The 15,154-nt window shown below is 33.3% G+C and overlaps 1 protein-coding gene across 2 annotated transcripts in view; it reads left to right on the forward strand.

Moving 5' to 3' along the window:
- Nucleotides 1-15,154, forward strand: part of KLHL1 (kelch like family member 1) — a 411,623-nt gene that overhangs the window by 351,789 nt on the left and 44,680 nt on the right. The window lies entirely within an intron of this gene.

Genomic DNA, 15,154 nt, shown 5'->3' on the forward strand with positions numbered 1-15,154 from the left:
TGTTGTGTTAGTTTTGACTTTATACTTGATAAAATATCTCCTTTAAACATTTAGGCACTTGTTTTAGTCAAGATAGCAGCACAATTTTCTTTTCATCTATTGTTCTGGTAGAAAGTTTTCTTAGAAAATGAAAAATAATTCTTTAGTTTTAAAAAACTTTGTAAAAATGACCCAGGAAAAATCCTATGATTCAAGTATAATTCAAAATATGTTGACTTGGAAAAATTTATATTCCTACTACTTTTTTGATTTTACAATGTGGAAATTACTCCTTTCCTCTGATAATTAAAAAGTCAGTTTGCTCTATCTGAAATATGAGGAAAAATAAACATTTCTCAGTTATAAAGATAGAATTTTTTCCTTTACTATTCACAGCTTAAATAGTTAATATTAATTCAACCCTATGCTATATCTTAAAAATTAAATATAATCAAGAATCAGTATAATTTTCTCAAAGAGGAAATTTTCTTAAAGCTTTATCTTTTAATTTTCTTTCACACTACTGCACAACAATTTCTACACCACTAAGGATTCCATAACGTCATAAACTGCATTTCAAACCACTGAAGAAGATTAATTTGTTAGTCTAGGCTTTAGTTTACCTAATTAATCAATTCTTTCCTTCTTTGTTTATTCCTCCATGGTTTATCCACTCATACCTCTAGTGAACAGCCATTTATTGAGCATCCATTAGATCCATATCACTGTTGTAGGTGCTTTGTGAGATCCAATAATTAATCAGAAAAAAACTTACTTTCACAGAGAGTGCAGTTTCTTAGATACAAATCCTAAATTACTTTAATACTATCTAGAAAGAAATACAAGACTTATTAAAAAATTGTCAAATCATGGTTTCATTCTTTGCAACTTGGTAAGTAAGAGAAAATTTTATCTCTGGAGACTTGGATGGAGATTTGAATGATGGGTAAAAATTTTGATGTGCTACCCTAGGGGAAGACCTTTTACAGTATAAAGTACAATATAAGAAATGTCATGAAAGATAGGATACATGTCACATGGATGAAACACTAATTATTGCAGCTTACTGATTTGAATAATTTATTAGTATGTTAGTGGTAGATTCAATTTCTAAAATTTGGCCAGGCCCATAGAGAATCCTAGAGGTAAATCACCAGTTCAGGGAGCCCCATGTGCTGCAAGAATGGGTCAGCATCAGTACCCTCCCCATGTTCAATCACTGTCTGAGAGTGGTCAGTAAGAAGTGTGAACTTGGCGCAAGTTCCATGGTAGATACAGACAGGCAATAGTCATTTATGAGTGGCATATTTTTATAGTTGATACAACAACTAATAAAAGTAAGTATTCACTCTTTTTCATACTTAGCCTGTTTTTTGTTTCTGTTTTGCTCAAGTAATTTCCTTCACTTATGTTGTCTTGCATTGGTGTTTGTCAATATTCTAGTCAACCTTTACATCCTAGTTCACTTGCCTCATCTTCTGTGATATCTTCTCTGATCACCCAATTACAACCCATAATCTCTGTAGTACTTTTCTGTTTTACCTTAATTGTAATTTTTGCTTTAAAAGTCAGTAATGAGTAGCTACAGTAGCTGGCATTTAGAAAAGTAACACTTCAAAATCTATTACAATTGCAATTTTTTTTACATGTATACAGTAGTCCCCCCTTATCCACAGGGGATATGCTCCAAGACCCCCACTGGAGACTGAAACTGTGAGTAGTACCAAACCCTATACATACTATGTTTTTTCCTATACATAAATACCTATGATAAAGTTCAATTTCTAAATTAGGCACAATAAGAGATTAACAGCAATAACTAACAGTAAAATAGAACAATCATAACAACATATTGTAATAAGTTATGAGAATATGGTCTGTCTCTTTCTCTCAAAATATCTAATTGTACTTACCCTTCTTCTTCTTGTGATGATGTGAGATGATAAAATGCCTCCGTGATGAGATGAAGCGAGGTGAATGATGTATGCGTTGTGACATAGTGTTAGGCTACTACTGACCTTCTGACCATACATCAGAAGGCGGATCATCTGCTTTGGGTGATCCTGGATCATCGAGTCATGAGGATGTTGATGGCTGGATGTCAGAAGCAAGCGGTGTTGATCACTGGGGACCCCAGGAAGGACAGAGTGGGACAGCAGAAGATTTTATCATGCACTCAAAATGACACACAATTTAAAACTTAGGAATGGTTTATTTCTGGAATTTTCCATTTAATATTTTTAGACCATGGTTGACTACAGGTAACTAAAAACACAGAAAGTGAAACTATAGATAAGGGTGGACTACAGTACAACATTTTTTAAAACAATGACTAAGTATTGCATGAAATCACTCTTGGGCTTTTCATAAGACAAAACATATATTCATTTAGCAAAATATTTAGAGAGGACAATTTTTGTGGAAGATTTTGTACCAGTAATTTAAATTGCCTAAATGAATCAAACAAAATGGAGACCTCAGAAATAGAGGCAATGTGTCACATTAGAGTATATTTAAATCTTTAACTGATTCCTTCATAAGACTTTTTCCATATTCCCTGAAATGACACTAGAGGCTGAAATTTGATTAGAAGATCGAGAGTCTTATTGTATTGTTAATAATCCTCATCATATTGAATACTTATGTAATGTTAAAGGTGTGCCAGATGCTTTTCTAAGTGCTTTGAGTATATTATTTCATTCATTCCTTGAAGCAGCCCTATGTGTTAGGTACCATAACTAGCTCAATTGTACAGATCAGTAAACTGAAGCACAACAGACTAAGTAACGTTTCCAAAGTCACGTAGCTCGCATGTATTTTTTAATAGACAGAATGTGTTGATAGAATGATTGAAGGAAGGGTATAAGGAAAGAGATTTATAAATACATCCTCTGTATTTGAAAGTATTTCCTGACTCTTTCCTTTCTTCTTATATCAACTTTCACCACATCAGTACAAGACACCATCATCTCTCACACACTCTAGGCATGGACTCATCCATTCTCATTTCTCCATACCACATCCAGTATGACGTCTAAAAAAAATAGAATTGCATCACATCTCTGCTTTAAACATTTTGTTAGCTTCACATTGCTTTTAGGATTAAAAATATATATATTCTTGCTGGCACACAGAGCCCCATACTGTGTGATACTTTAGCTCTTCAGCCTTATTGTACTCCATACTGCCTGTCCCTTAATTTCCAGTTTTCTTGTCACATTGACTTTCTTGCATCTCCTCAGACAAACCCTGCTTCTTCCTGCTGCAAGGTCTTTACACTGCCAAGAATTCCTCATCCCCAATGAATCCTAATCTTCTCCTAGATCTATCTTAGCTCAGTCATCACTTGTTCACTTTAGACAAGAGCCATTCCCTTCATCATGTAGACAAGTACTAAGGTAGTGCCCATTTGATGTACAACTCCCCCTTCCCCACCCACTGTACACTCTGTGAGGATATGTCTTACAGAAGGTATACCATAGTTATTGGAAAGCTGGGTAGATGATGAATGAATCCATGGAATGGAAGTTGTGTAATAATAAAATTGATGTTAGCTGACTGCTAAAAGTCTACGGCAACTTCAGTTTCATACACTTACATATAACACACACATACACACGCAGGACATGAATGAAAGATCTTGGAGACTTGCAAGGTTGGCATATTATTGGTGGGGGACATTCTGCCATTGTTCTAGTACAATTGCCATGTTCTACTGTGGTAGTCATTCTCAACCTTGACTGCACATAAAAATCACTGAACAGAAATTTTTAAACATATCTGTGTTTAGCCCTCAGTTCAGAACAATTAAATGAGTCTCTCTAATTCAGACACTGGTATTTTTTCAAAATTTCCTGAATGATTTCAATGGGCAGCCAAGATTGACAATCACTATCTCAATCAAGGAAAGAGTGAAATACACCAGTAGAAATTATGCTTTTTCTCTTTGTTTGCGGATCAAGAAAAAAAAAATATTTTAAGCTTAAGTGATTTTGTAGGATTGCATGAAAAATATCCCTAGTAAATTATTCCATTTTGTTCTACCTGTGGTCAACATTTTAAAAACATATTTGTATTAATCCATTTATATTTTACATCATAATTATATATAGAGAGAGAGATTTATATAGAAGGTATTGTATATATTGTATATTATATACATTTATAATATTGGGGAAATTTTCACAAGGTCTTTCTCCTCTCTCTCTCTCTCTCTCTCTCTCTCGAGAGAGAGAGAGAGAGAGAGAGAGAGAGAGAGTAGAAAGATGTATTTAATATACATCTCTCTATATATATATATGATTTTGTAGGATTGCAAAAATCTACGTATATATGTGTATATATATATATAGAGAGAGAGAGAGAGATGTATTTAATATCTTTGGGAAATTTTTATGGAGTAATGTGTATAAAACATATATAATTTTACTTATCTATTTCCCCATTCCCATTATGCAAGTTATTTTTGTTTAGTTTTTTGCACAGAACAACTGTAAAATATTCATTTTTATGAACTATTACTTGGTGATTCATTGCTTCTGAAGTAAAACTATTTGATGGAGGTGGAAATGTCATCCTAATCATTAGTTATAAATATATACTAGGTGCTACTATTTCTTTGATGATGACTTTAAAAAAATGGTTTAGAAAAGAAAATCAAAAATAAGTTATGTCCAGAAGGTCATATGCATATTGTGAAGCCACTGATGATTTAGATATATTTTGTGACTTCCATAGTGTAATAATTAGCAATATTATAGTAATTTATTCAACATAATGATTAGGTCAAAAGAAATTTAAATGCATTATTATTCATTTAAAAATAAATATTCTCTACCTAGGCAAAAGGAAATCTCATATTTCACAGGCTTGTGCTTTTTAAATTATGTAATTAATGGTAAATATGTAAACAGTAAAGCAATACTAAAAATTAGTTCCATGATTTCATTATTTTGCATAATTACAACATGCATTCCCTATAAATCGGAAGGACTGAGAGTTTAGAATAAATTTAGCAATATTTTGAATGGATAATATTAATGAGGATAGAGAAAAAGGATAATTTCTTTCTCAGGAGAACAAATTAAGATTCTGATTATATTAATACAGAAATAGTAAAACAAATATTTTGGGGTAAATTATGTAAGCAATAAATTTTGCTTTTAAGTAAAAATATTTGGGGGAATGACCTGTACAAATGACCATTCCCATGATTACTCTCTATATTCAAAGGCCTTAATGTCCATTGTATTTATTTGTGCTCTAAAACCCACATGGATAATGTTCAACTTTAACTGTGCTATCTTACTTGAAAATTAGGAATGGTTTTCTACTTTCATTGAACTATCTTGAAGAAAAATTACATAAAAATTCTAATATTTTACTGCAGAATTTTCAAAAGGAATAATATGTGCAAGAGCTAGAGTTTAACATATGTAAATTATTATATGTATGGAAAAAGAACATTTTGGTAACAGTAAACATCAAAAAGATATTTTAAATTTTTTATAAGAAGTAATCATGCAATTATTTAGCTTGAGACACAAAAAATAACATTAAATATTTCCATTGCTTCTATTAGATTATTATTTTCTTAATGCAGGTTTAATATTGTTACTGAAAAATATTTTTGCATTGTTAATCTTGTTTTACTGCATTTGCAAAGATATTTTTAGTAAACATAAAGAAGAAATTGAAAGTATCATTTTGAAATTATTCTGGCCTAATTATTCACTCTGCTTAATAAGATCCTTCTGCAAGGGAAAAATCACACAAGTCTGGGTATACAGTACTTGCTCAACTGTTAAGTTATAAGTAGAGACGTTTGGGATATGAATTTAAGTTTTGAGGCTGATGATACATCTTACAACTACTCCGTCATCCTGCTTGCAGTTCTTAACGTCTCAGCTTTAATGACTTATACTAAGGGAGACCATAGTGCCCATTTTATTTATATAACAACTAAAATTATTAAGAGCTTGTTATTTGCTGAGCACCGCAAATAATTGAGGTAGGTACTCCTGGGGAACGAGGGTACTGAGATACAAGAAACTTAAGGTATTTTTTTTCCAGTGTCACATAGCTGGTAGAAATAGACTGAGATTTGAGCCCAGGCAATTACACTCCAATGGTAGAGCTGCCAACACTCTTCTGCCTTTTTTCCTGCCCCTGGCCCTGATATTCTCACCCAAAATACCTTGATTACTTAAAGAATATTAATATATAAAATCATTCAGTTATGTCTGTGTTCCTATTTTCTATATTCCACATGAGAATGTAAGCTCTATTTTATCTCCAGCAGCAGATATGGAAACATTCTAATATTTTTTTAGAGAAAGTTAAAAGATTAATTGCTTATCTAAATCTTTCTTGACTTATTGTAAGAAATATTTACTAGTTCCTGTACCTCAATTACTGTATTTTGTTTTCTCTCATAATCATAATTTTAAATTATAAAATATTTCAAATTTTTGTAAAAGCTAGATCATAAAACTTTCACTAAGTATTGTTAAATTTCCCTCCAAAGTGGTATTCCTAAATGACAATTTCATGATAAAAATATAAGTTCCCAATATTCTTAACAGTGCTTGATATTGAAACACTTTTAAATTAAAAAATATTAAAGTATGGTTGTCAAAAACTTTCTCTCAAACATGTTTTGTTTTTATATCCTGATTATTATGATTACCACTTATATCAAACATATATGCTTACAGGACTTTTATATATCCTTTTCTATAAGTTTCCTTTTTATATCTTCCTAAGACTTGAATATGAGGATAATAATAGCAATTACAATAGCTTACAAAAGTTGAATGGCAATAATGTATCAGATTCTGTTCTAAGTGCTTTATATACATTAATGCATATAATCCCTACCACAACACAATAAAATCCTTATTATAACTATTCTCACTTTAGAGATGAGAAAATTGCAATATAGAGAGATTAAGAAATTTACCTATGTAAGTGGTAGAGCTTGAGGAAAATCTTAAACACACATGTATAAACCAAGGCCAAAATATTAATGACAGATTAATACATTTGATTATATTATTTTATTAAATTTGTGCACTAAAAATAAAGTTAGAAGTCTTAAACATACAAATTTAACTTCTGGCCTTGAAGGAGTATCTAGTGTCTGTGTAAGCTTTCTAGCCATGTACAACTGTGAAAGATGAATAAAATACATAAATCAAATTCTTGAAGACATCACAGATAAACCAAGGCAGCCAGGACCTGAGAAGCAAGATATCAAAATTAGAGACAATACTAATTTCTATCAGAAATGAAATGGACCTATAAAAGTTGCTTATTCATACAATGTAATAGTATATGGAATGGAAAATAATAAATGATTGCCTCACCTAACAACCTGAATCAATGTCATAGACATAACTTGAAAGGAGGAAGACACAATGTCTAAGTTTGAGCTGCTATAACAGAATGCCATAGACTGAGCATAAACAACAGAAATTTATTTCTCACAGTCTGGAGGTTGGGAAATCCAAAATCAAGGTGCTGGCAGATTCTGTGTCTGGTGAGAGCCTGCTCCTGGTTCACAGACAGCCATCTTCTAACTGTGTCCTCACATGGCAGAAGGAGTGAGGGAGCTCTCAGGGGTCTCTTTCAGAAGGGCACTAATTCCATTCATGAGGGCCTCTCCCTCATGACCTCATCACCCTTACCAAAGGGCCCACCTCTTAATACCTCACATTGGGGGTTAGGATTTCAACATGTGAATTTTGAGGGGACATGAACTTTCAGTCTTTGACACACAAAAAAGAATATATTAAATGTGTTAATTTGTAAATTTAAAAGAGGGGGAAAAAACTTACTATAGGAAGAAAGAAATCAGAAAAATTATTACCTTTTAAGGGAGGTTAGTGACTGGAAGTTGGTGTTCTGGTATGGAAACAATGTAGATGATGGGCATGTGGAGTTGTTCGTGTGAAAAAATATCTTATAAATTTTGTATTTTGTATATGTTATACTTTATGAGTAAAAGATTTTTATGAAATCAAATAACCTCAAAAAAATTTTAAAATAAGTCACAAATCAAATATATTTTAGAGTATATAACTGAATAAGTAGTTACCAGAATGGATTAAAACTTGTACAGTACTGGTCCAGAACCTACTTTCAAAGTCAACAGTAACTTTTGTCTCTCCAGATTCAATAGAAATTTGTAGTTGGCCAGAAATATGCAGGTAAATAATTGACCCACCCACCTGGAATCACTCTTCATGCTTAGTTTCCAGATACCAGAAGTTTCTGGAAAACCCTCCAACCTATCTGGCCATTTCCTCTCTGTCTCCTTTGTTCTTTCTTCTTGTATTGATTTGGAATTGATATTGGAAACGCTCTAAGTAAGGTCTTTTGTGAGTAATGTACTTATTCCATTTTAGTTAAATATTCATTGACTAATATATATAAGCTCAGTGAGGGTAGGGACTTTGTCTTGTTCACCTATGTGTTCTTGGCACTGTGTCTTTGGTGGTAAGAAAAATTCCTGACACATAATAGACATTCAATAAATAACAGTTGAATGAATGAATTAAAAAGCATCATTTTACTTTCACATCAGTGTTGAGACATAATTCTCCATGGATCTTTCATATTTCTCACAGCTTTTGACCAAAGCAGTGACTGCCCCTCCCCCAAATTATTAAAAGAAATACTAGCAAGATAAAGATAGTTTCTATCTCCAAAGAGAAAGGCAGGCATACTTAAAAGCATGAAGATAATGTCTCCTTCTGGAGTAATGGGCATGTAAGTTTATTGCCAATTATAAATTAATTTACTTTCAACTTACAACTTTCAACTTCAACTTTACTTACAACCCACTGCATGTACAGGTTCCACCTGACGCTTGTCAAAGCAAAAATTGTGTTAGACAAACTTAAACAGACAAGGAAGACTTTATTCAAGGTTATTGCAAGAAGGAAGAGAGGCCAGAATTGAGGCTAAATTCACCTCCACTAAAACAAAGGTGGGAGAGCTTTTGAGACCTGGAGTGAGTGGGGGAATCATAGGCAATCTATGTTTGTTAATTGACCTTACCTAAAGGTAAAGTAAACTTTCTACCTTCCAGACAAGAGGTAGACTTACAACTTGAAGCAAGGTGTCAGATGAAGTTAAGTTAAGCCCACAGAAACTGGGAGATAAGGATGCTGTCTTTCTTGAAGATTATATTCCCAGGTCCTTGAGAAAAAAGATTCTGTGGCTGTAACACTGGCAAGAGGTTTCTTAAGACTTACATCTCAAAGGGACAGAGAACTTATAATTTTCAATTACAATTGTTCAAAGTAAATTCTCTAAGGAAAGTGAGGTCAGGACTCTAGAGGTAGGAGAATCCTGTCTAAAGTATGGTCAAGCTGAAGGAAATGTTAAAGCCCTCTTGGCATCACCCTGTGGGAATTGGCGCTTGGAGAACCGGTCAAAAAAATTGGTGATTCTCTGACTATTGCTGTTGCTATGAGTAATAACTACCTTTCCTCTTTGACTCAGGAGTCTTATGTCTTCTCTCAATATACATACATTTGTGGCAGTTTACCTTGTCAGCCATCAAATAGGATAAAATCACAGATGCTTCAGAGTTCTTAACAATCGGACATTAGATTTTGAACTTTGGGGAAAATTAACCAGAATTTTCCTACACTGAATGAGACTGAATGAGATCACTTCAGTCATTATTAACATAATATGTAAATATTTAGCAATTGTTTAAGATCTAAGAAAACCCATCTAATGAAGAAGTGAATTGACTGGAAAAACAGTATTTAAAAGTTGTATATATTGTCCCATTGATGACTCATAATTAATTTAATTGCTAGTTTTTAATGATTTCAGTTTATAAGAGGCATCATATTTTTCTAAGCTTTAGATAAGTTTATTATGAAGTGATGGGGAGCCAAAACACAGAGAACCCTAACCTCAAATTCAAACTGGTAATGTTACGTTGCTTAATGCAGCATTGCTTAAAGCAATAAAGTACTTTAAACAACAGTGTAGAAATAATCTTCAAAAGGAGAGGCACAAGATGCATCACCTCTGATTTTTAGATTTTGCTTCTTCACATGGTCATAAATAAGGAAATGTATTATCTTTCATAAAGCATTTAGGTCATAATATTTAGTTGGATTCCATTTTTTTCACTTGAATGAAAAATTCAATTAATAGTGAAGAGTTTCTACCTCATTGCAATTGTTTCTCTTTTTTTTTTTGAATTTTATTTTATTTATTCTTTTTAAACAGCAGGTTCTTATTAGTTATCTATTTTATACATATTAGTATATATATGTCAATCCCAATCTCCCATTTCATCCCAACACCAACACCATCTCCCCCTTCCTCCAAATGTATCCATACATTTGTTCTCTACATCTGCGTTTCTATTTCTGCCTTGCAAACCAGTTCATCTGTACCATTTTTCTAGATTTCACATATATGCTTTAAAATACAATATTTATTTTTCTCCTTCTGACTTACTTAACTCTGTATGACAGTCTCTAGGGCCATCCACGTCTCTACAAATGACCCAATTTCATTCCTTTTTATGGCTGAGTAATATTCTATTCTATATATGTACCACATCTTCTTTACCCATTTGTATGTCGATGGGCATTTAGGGTGTTTCATGCCTTGGCTATTGTAAATAGTGCTGAAATGAACATTGGGGTGCACGTGTCTTTTTGAATTATGGTTTTCTCTGGATATATGTCCAGTAGTGGGATTGCTGGGTCATATGATCATTCTATTTTTAGTATTTTAAGGAACCTGCACACTATTCTCCACAGTGGCTGTATCAATATACATTCCCACCAACAGTGCAAGAGGGTCCCCTTTTCCCCACACCCTCTCCAGCATTTGTTGTTTGTAGATTTTCTGATGATGCCCATTCTAAACGGTGTGAGATAATACCTCATTGTAGTTTTGATTTGCATTTCTCTAATAATTACTGATGTTGAGCAGATTTTCATGTGCCTCTTGGCCATCTGTATATCTTCCTTGGAACAATGTCTATTTAGGTCTTCTGCCCATTTTTTGATTGGGTTGTTTGTTTTTTAATTTTGAGCTGCATGAGCTGTTTATATATTTTGGAGATTAACCCTTTGTCCATTGATTTGTTTGCAAATATTTTCTCCCATTCTGAGGGTTGTATTTTCGTTTTGTTTATAGTTTCCTTTGCTGTGCAAAAGCTTTTAAATTTTATTTCCATTACTCTAGGAGGTGGGTCAAAAAAGATCTTGCTGTGATTTTTGTCGAAGAGTGTTCTTCCTGTGTTTTCCTCTAAGAGATTTATAGTGTCCACTCTTACATTTAGGTCTTTAATCCATTTTGAGTTTATTTTTGTGTATGGTGTTAGGGAGTGTTCTAATTTCTTTCTTTTACATGCAGCTGTCCAGTTTTCCCAGCACCACTTATTGAAGAGACTGTCTTTTCTCCATTGGATATCCTTGCCTCCTTTGTCATAGATTAGTTGACCATAAGTGCATGGGTTTATCTCTGGGCTTTCTATCCTGTTTCATTGATCTATATTTCTGTTTTTGTGCTAGTACCATATTGTCTTGATTACTGTAGCTTTGTAGTATAGTCTGAAGTCAGGGAGTCTGATTCCTCCAGCTCCTATTTTTTTCCCTCAAGATTGTCTTGGCTATTTGGGGTCTTTTGTGTCTCCATACAAATTTTAAGATATTTTGTTCTAGTATTGTAAAAAATGCCATTGGTAATTTGATAGGAATTGCATTGAATCTGTAAATTGCTTTGGATAGTATAGTCATTTTCACAATATTGATTCTTCCAATCCAAGAACATGGTATATCTCTCCATCCGTTTGTGTCATCTTTGATTTCTTTCATCAGTGTCTTATAGTTTTCTGAGTACAGGTCTTTTACCTCCTTAGGTAGGTTTATTCCTAGGTATTTTATTCTTTGTGTTGCAAGAGTGAATGGGATTGTTTCCTTAATTTGTTTCTGATCTTTAGTTGTTAGTCTATAAGAATGTGAGAGATTTCTGTGCATTAATTTTGTATCCTGCTACTTTACCAAATTCATTGATTAGCTCTAGTAGTTTTCTGGTGGCATCTTTAGGATTCTCTATGTATAGTATCATGTCATCTGCAAACAGTGACAGTTTTACTTCCTTTCCAATTTGTATTCCTTTTATTTTTTTGTCTTCTCTAATTGCCGTGGCTAGGACTTCCAAAACTATGTTGAATAAGAGTGGCGGGAGTGGATATCCTTGTCCTCTTCCTCATCTTAGAGGAAATGCTTTTGGTTTTTCACCATTGAGAATGATGTTTGCTGTGGGTTTGTTTTATATGACCTTTATTCTGTTGAAGTAGTTTCCTTCTTTGTCCATTTCTGGAGAGTTTTTTATCATAAATGGGTGTTCAATTTTGTCAAAAACTTTTTCTGCACCTATTGAGATGATCATATGGTTTTTATTCTTCAATTTGTTAATATGGTGTATCACATTGATTGATTTGTGTATACTGAAGAATCCTAGCATCCCTGGGATAAATCCCATGTGACCATGGTGTATGATCCTTTTAATGTGCTGCTGGATTCTGTCTGCTTCTATTTTGTTGAGGATTTTTGCATCTATAGTCATCAGAGATATTGGTCTGTAATTTTCTTTTTGTAGTATCTTTGTCTGGTTTTTGTATCAGGGTGATGGTGGCCTCGTAGAATGAGTTTGGGAGTGTTCTTTCCTCTGCAATATTTTGGAAGAGTTTGAGAAGCATGGTTGTTAGCTCTCCTCTAAATATTCGATAGAATTTGCCTGTGAAGCCATCTGGTCCTGAACTTTGTTTGTTGGAAGATTTTTAATCACAGTTTCAATTTCATTACTTGTGATTGGTATGTTCATATTTTCTATTTCTTCCTGGTTCAGTCTTGGAAAGTTATACCTTCTAATAATTTGTCCATTTCTTCCAGGTTGTCCATTTTATTGGCGTAGAGTTGCTTGTAGTAGTCTCTTAGGATGCTTTGTATTTCTGTGGTGTCCGTTGTAACTTCTCCTTTTTCACTTCTAATTTTATTGATTTGAGTCCTCTCCCTCTTTTTCTTGATGAGTCTGGCTAAAGTTTTATCAATTTTTTTTTATCTTCTCAAAGAACCAGCTTTTAGTTTTATTGATCTTTGCTATTTTTTGTTAATTTCTATTTCATTTATTTCTGCTCTGAACTTTATGATTTCTTTCCTTGTACTAACTTTGGGTTTTGTTTGTTCTTTCTCTAGTTCCTTTAGGTGTAAAGTTAGATTGTTTATTTGAGATTATTCTTGTTTCTTGAGGTAGTATTATATTGTTGTAAACATCCCTCTTAAACTGCTTTTGCTGCATCCCATAGGTTTTGGGTAGTCATATTCTCATTGTCATTTATTTCTAGGTATTTTTTTTTATTTTGTCTTTGATTTCTACAGTGATTTCTTGGTTATTTAGTAACATATTGTTTAGCCTCCATGTGTTTGTGTTTTTTCCTTTTTTTCCCCTGTAATTTATTTCTAATCTCATAACATTGTGGTTGCAAAAGATGCTTGATATGATTTCAATTTTCTTAAATTTACCAAAGCTTGATTTATGACCCAAGATGTGATCTATCCTGGACAAGGTTCCGTGTGCACTTGAGAAGAAAGTGTAATCTGTTGTTTTCAGTTGGAATGTTCTATAAATATCAATTAAATATATTTGGTCTATTGTGTCATTTAAAGCTTGTGTTTCCTTGTTAATTTTCTGACAGGATGATCTGTCCATTGGTGAAAGGAAGGTTTTAAAGTCCCGCACTATTACTGTGTTACTGTCAATTTCCTCTTTAATAGCTGTTAGCATTTGCCTTATACATTGAGGTGCTCCTATGTTGGATGCATATATATTTATAATTGTTATACCTTCTTCTTCAATTGCTCCCTTGATCATTATGTAGTGTCCTTCCTTGTCTCCGGTAACATTCTTTATTTTAAAGTCTATTTTATCTGATATGAGTATTGCTATTCCAGCTTTCTTTTGATTTCCATTTGCATGGAATATCTTTTTCCATCCCCTCACTTTCAGTCTGTATGTGTCCCTAGGTCTGAAGTGGGTCTCTTTTAGACAGCATCTATATGGGTCTTGTTTTTGTATCCATTCAACAAGCCTGTTTCTTTTGGTTAGAGTGTTTAATTCATTCACTTCATTCACATTTAAGGTAATTATTGATATGCATGTTCCCATTACCATTTTCTTAATTGTTTTGGGTTTGTTTTTGTAGGTCCTATTCTTCTCTTGTGTTTCTCACTTGGAGAAGTTCCTTCATCATTTGTTGTAGAGCTGGTCAGGTGGTGCTGAATTCTCTTAGTTTTTGCTTGTCTTAAAGCTTTTGATTTCTCCATTGAATCTGAATGACATCCTTGCCACGTAGAGTAATCTTGGTTGTAGGTTCTTCCCTTTCATCACTTTAAATATTTCATGCCACTCCCTTCTGGCTTGTAGAGTTTCTTCTAAGAATTCAGCTGTTAACCTTATGAGGGTTCCCTTGTGTGTTATTTGTCATTTTTCCCTTGTTGCTTTTAAGAATTTTTCTTTGTCTTTAATTTTTGTCAATTTGATTACTTTGTGTCTTGGCTTGTTTCTCCTTGGGTTTATCCAGCCTGGACTTTTGTGGCTATTTCCTTTCCCATGTTAGGGAAGTTTTCAACTATAATCTCTTCAAATATTTCCTTTGACACTTTCTCTTTCTCTTCTCCTTCTGGGACCCCTATAATGCAAATGTTGGTGCATTTAATGTTGCCCCAGAGGTCTCTTAGGCTGTCTTCATTCTTTTTTCTTTATTCTGTTCCATGGCAGTGAATTCCACCATTCTGTCTTCCAGATCACTTATCCGTTCTTCTGCCTCAGTTATTCTGCTATTGATTCCTTCTAGTGTATTTTTCATTTCAGTTATTGTACTGTTTATCTCTGTTTGTTTGTTCTTTAATTCTTCTAGGTCTTTGTTAAACATTTCTTGTATCTTCTCGATCTTTGCCTCCATTCTTTTTCTGAGGTCCTGGGTCATCTTCACTATCATTATTCTGAATTCTTTTTCTGAAAGGTTGCCTATCTCCACTTCATTTATTTGTTTTTCTGGGGTTTTATCTTGTTCCTTCATCTGGTACATAGTCCGCTGCCTTTTCATTTTGTCTTTCTGTGAATGTGG

This window comes from Eubalaena glacialis, chromosome 16 (assembly GCF_028564815.1).
Source record: "Eubalaena glacialis isolate mEubGla1 chromosome 16, mEubGla1.1.hap2.+ XY, whole genome shotgun sequence".
Taxonomy (NCBI): Eukaryota; Metazoa; Chordata; class Mammalia; order Artiodactyla; family Balaenidae; genus Eubalaena; species Eubalaena glacialis.